At 47.4% G+C, this 5,199-nt stretch overlaps 1 pseudogene; it reads right to left on the bottom strand.

The window, feature by feature from the left end:
* Positions 1-606: 606 nt before the first annotated feature.
* On the bottom strand, positions 607-727 carry LOC145242922 (U2 spliceosomal RNA; annotated as a pseudogene).
* Between the last annotated feature and the right edge of the window lie 4,472 nt (positions 728-5,199).

Here is a 5,199-nt window from a genome sequence, read left to right as displayed (position 1 = left end):
ACTTGAATTATCTGGAGAATGACTTGAATGGCTTTGAGACTGACTGGTTGTAAAGTGGGTGATCATTTTACATTAATTTAATACAGAAAAGTGATCCCCCACTTTATATCACAATAAGTACAGCATGTTGTAAGAACAGATACTACACTTTGAGTGAAGGGGAAATGGGGGACTAACTCCCCCGGGAGTAGAGGAGCTGGATAGTGACAATTGGTAGGAAGGGTTGGTATTTATTTGCTCTCAGTTGTGAAGGATTTCTCCTCCACTGACAGAGAACAAGAAATTGAAGTGCAGCATCTGAAGAAGTATTTATTTGCTTCCCCACTGAGCAAATTAGGCACAAGGCCGTTTTTTAATGTGGAGAGAGAGGGAAGGGGAGAGGGGAAAAGGGACCAGCTCCGGATGGGTGGGAAATGGGAGCTGGATAGTGACAATTGGTATGAAGGGTTGTCCCTACATTGACCAAGGTCTTATATGTGGGATGGTATTTATTTGCTCCCCCACCAAGCAAATTAGGCACAAGGCCGATTTTTAATGTGAGGAGTGAAGGGGAAATGGGGACCAACTCCCCGGGGACTAGGGTAGCTGGATAGTGACAATTGGTATGAAGGGTTGCCCCTACATTGACCAAGGTCTTATATGTGGGGTTGCTTATATGGTCTTTGCTTGCAGTATCTGCCAGAACAGATACTACACTTTGATCTTGGCCAAAAGGCCAAGAAAAGAGTATTTATTTTCTCCCCCACCGAGCAAATTAGGCACAAGGCCGATTTTTAATGTGAAGAGTGAAGGGGAAATGGGGACCAGCTCCCCGGGGAGCTGGATAGTGACAATTGGTATGAAGGGTTGCCCCTACATTGACCAAGGTCTTATATGTGAGGCTGCCCCACATATGGTCTTTGTTTGCAGTATCTGCCGGAACAGATGGTATTTATTTGCTCCCCCACCGAGCAAATTAGGCACAAGGCCGATTTTTAATGTGAGGAGTGAAGGGAGGGGGAAGGGGAAAAGGGGACCAACTCCCGAGAGGTGGGAAATGGGAGCTGGTTAAAGGTCAGGCATGTGGGGTTGGCCCCACATCTGGTCTTTACTAGTCATAGCTAGTCATAGCTTGCAGCATCTGCCGGAACAGATACTACACTTTGATCTTGTTTATATAGTTTATATCTATAATGAAAAAAGTTTACAATCAAATAATGAAAGAATTCAAAAAATAAAGGCAAACAATTAACATTGGTAAACAAACTTAAGCACAAGGCCCTACAAGAAGTGGGATGGGGAGTGTTGCAGGGTCTTTGTTACTAAAATGAAAATGGAGTGTTTGGCGACTTTACTCTTGACTGACAACATTTACCACAATAAATCATTCACTCTGTGGATTGTAAACTAACTGATGAAAACCAAAGCGTTTTTGCAATAAAAAGAATATATTTACAATTTCTGTGTGGGTGTGTGTGTAATTTTTTTTATTTTTATTTTATTAAAATGTGTGTGTGTGTGCGTGTGAAAAAAGTTCAATTCATTGGAAAATAAAAAGTTCTTGAATTTGGAAGAGAAACAGTTCGTGTTGGGGAGTGGGGAATCTAGAAAAAAATTTTTTTTAAATAAAAAAAATTGCTTTAGTAAGGTCCCTCCCTGAGCTAATCTAGCAAGTTAGATCACCTACTGTTTTCCGGGACACCGAAAACAAGCGGGAAGATCCCTAGTGGGGATTGGGAAGAATTCTTATCAGGTGTAGGGAGGAGAAATAAATAATTGGCAAAAACAAAAAAGGGGAAAGATGGGGGGATGGGGTAGGCGGCGACCTTTGAGTAGAGGTTGACCAGGGGGTGCTAAAACAAAAAGGGGGGTAGTGGTAGGATAGCCTCGTAAGGTTCTCTAGTGCCAAAAAACAAACAATCGGGGGACAGGATCTCGTTCATACCACCAGTCAAGAGTCTCTTTACTATTTATTTGCCTAACCTAGCAGGATGGGCTCCATAGGACCCAGTACCACGTGTGCCATGCATATGGTGGTAACACAAATTAAAAATTGGTGCTTCGTCGGATGCACAAGCTAGCGTCATGCCCCCATCTCTTGTCAAAGGCCACTCGAGGCAACCTCTTCCAATCGCATCTGATCTTTGCTTTAAGCAGATGTTTAAAGTAGACAATCAGATCCTGATCCGGAACAGATATCCCTTCGTGGACTCGCTTGAGGCGTGTGATCCATATGACTATCCTCGCTATTGCTAGTATCGCTAGAAAAACCATTCTTTTCTCCCTAGACAGCGGTGGATCAATGTTCTCCATAAAATATGACTTGTCGAGTTCAAGCTAGCGCTTGGCATCGATACGAGCCGTTACCTCATTGACGTACCCTAGGAGCTGCAGCGGAAAAAGGCATGACCGGCTCTTTCCCTCACGTCCTCATCGCAGTGGAGGCAGTAGACCCGGGTTTCTTCATTGTACAGGTAGAGTTCTTCAAGGAGGGGGAGTGCGTTTCGGACAAGTCACCAGGTAAGGAAAAATTCCGAGTTTGTAAGAAAGTCCCGTCCTGGCGCCCAACTCCACTGGGAGCAGACCTCGTCTAATGACATCCCCGTCCATTTCATTAGTGGTTCCTTTGTGCTACGCCCCACTAGCTCCCGATAAAGTCTGTTCCTAGACTGTTCGAGGACAACGCTCTAAGTGCTGACTGGCATTTGGCGTAGAATGTTTGTTCCCCCCCTCGGTCGAAGCTCGGCGAAGACCGAGGGGTCGGGTGTGAGATTGGAAAACGAGTTTCCAACTGCAGTGACCCATGGAACGTCTACGTACAACGAACGCCTCAGGAAGGCCAACCTGTATTCATGCTTGTGACACAGGAGATTAGGCAGTCCCAAACCTCCCTCGCTCGGATTTCGAACACAGACCTCTCTGCAAACATAATGCTTATCATCGTTCCACAAGAGTTTGTCGAGGTGCTCCTGTAAGCTGATTCGTCGTTTTGTAGGGAGAGGAAGTATAGACAGACGGTAAAGGATGAGTGGAAAGACATATGTAGCACACGCCTCTACCCGACCCTTCAAGGACAATTTCCTTCGAACCCAAGTCTTAACAGAGGATTCGACCTTGGTCTCTACTTCCGACCAGTTTTTCTTCAGCTGGAGACCCGGTCCGAGCCACACCGAGGATCCGGACTGGGCCGTCGGTCCAACTGAAGATGCCCGGAAGCGAATTCACTCCGGTCCAGGCACCCAACCGCACACCCACTGACTTACTGCGATTAAAGACGTAGACTTCTGTCCCCTCTATGATCGTGCGTATCAGATGAAGATTGTCTTGAATCGATCTCCCCTTCACAGCATAGCTCTGGTCTGGTTCGATCAAGTTAGTGATGACAAGCTGCAACCGATTCACAAGAACCTTGGCCAAAATCTTTAACTCTGTGTTTAGCAGAGTCAAGGGCCTGAAATTGTCTAAATCTTCCTCCCCACCATGCCGTTGACCTTTCCTCAGCAATGTGATCACTCCTTTGGTCACCTGCCCAGGGATGGAGCCCAGAACAAACCAATGGTTGAACATATCCTTCAGAATAGGGACCAACATGGGCGACAGCCTCAAGTAGAATTCGTAGGGTAGACCATCAAGCCCCAGGGACTTGTTGCAGCCGACCTGCTTCAACGCAGTAATGATCTCAGGTTCCACGACAAGACCATCACAGCTAGCCGCTCGAGCCACCATGAGGCAGGGCGAGTCGGCCAAATAGCTGCCAAACTCTTCGACCCTGAGTCTTGATAGATGGGTGAAGTGCTCCGATAGATGCTTCCGAAACCCCTTGCAAATCTCCCACGTCGACACGAGGGTGTGCCCTTCCAAGTCGTTTACTCTTCAAATGTACCCATCCAAGCTATGCCTTAGAGCAGCCTTACGCTCGACAGCGTCTACATTATCAGCCTCGTTCGAGACTTTCATTAACCTAGCCCTAACTATCTGGCCCTCGTACTACTTACTGGCCAAACGGTTGAGATCCTGTTTAGCTAGGGTCCCCCCCGCCTCCACCGCCCGGGTCAGCCTATTCTCTATACGCTTCTTGGCCTTAGCCTTATCTAGGGTGAGGCGTTGGCTGTACTGGACTGAGAAGCTTCTAATCTTAGCCTTGAGACTAACCCACCACTTACTCCCAGTAACCGCCCCCACTAATGCCCGTTGGATTATCTCTGTAACCTTCAACCGGTAGTCCTCCAGCTCCAACAAGGTGCTGTTGAACTTCCAGTATCCGGCCAGTTTAGGTCTAGAGCTCAAGTTCAGGCGGGCCCTAACTAGTTTATGGTCTGAGTGTCCTAACAAGTGGAATGTGGGGCAAGATAAGAAATTTACATCGCCTCTTCTAACTAACATCCGATCCAAGTAAGTACTTGGACGGCAAGGCGCATTAGGATGCCACGTCCACATCTCCCGCCCCGGGTGATCTAGGCGAAATCTGTCGACCAGGTCGCACAAAGCCATCAGGTCAGACAGACTGCTGTCATACCACACTGACCCGCTAGTCCCCCCGACCTTATCTCTCTTGGGATCAAGGATAGCATTCAAACCACCTATTAAGACTACCCTCTCCGGATCATCTATAAAACCCTCCACCCATCGAAAGAAGGAAGCCGTCTCCACAGGTGAATTAGGTGCATAAACTGTGACTATCCGAAACACACTGCTATTAACAGCAACATCGACGACAATTGCCCGCCCATCTCCATCTGCGTGAACAACATTTACCGACGCTGATAGGGTGTGATTTACTAGCAAGATTCCACGACTATAGGTATTGCCATATGCTGAGTAAACATCGTAATCGTTCACCAGCACCTGACAATCCCCATCACAAATAAAGTGGGTCTCTTGTATAGCGGCAATATCTACCTCGAGGGACACCAGATCTCTCAGCACGCACGCGGCCTTGCTCCGTCATCTGAGACCTCTCGCATTATAAGTAGCCAAGTTTAAAGCCATGGTCACCTACCTTATTCAGTGTTACACACGGGCCTAAAATCCTCGGGGGTGAGGACGTGGCAGGCTTGTCCAAGGCTTCCGGTTAGTAAGTCAGCTGAGGGTAATCCATTCTTGGCCACGCTTCCCATGTCCAGGGGAAAGGTTAGTTTTAGTGCCCTGTAAAAGGAGGGGTGGATGTAAACAGGCACTCTGCCCTCACACTTGAAAACTAAATTGTTCAGAGAAGGATGC

The sequence above is a fragment of the Euprymna scolopes genome, chromosome 2 (genome assembly GCF_053919585.1).
Source record: "Euprymna scolopes isolate OS-2025 chromosome 2, ASM5391958v1, whole genome shotgun sequence".
In the NCBI taxonomy this organism is placed as follows: Eukaryota; Metazoa; Mollusca; class Cephalopoda; order Sepiida; family Sepiolidae; genus Euprymna; species Euprymna scolopes.
This window is presented reverse-complemented; position numbering and strand designations above follow the sequence as displayed.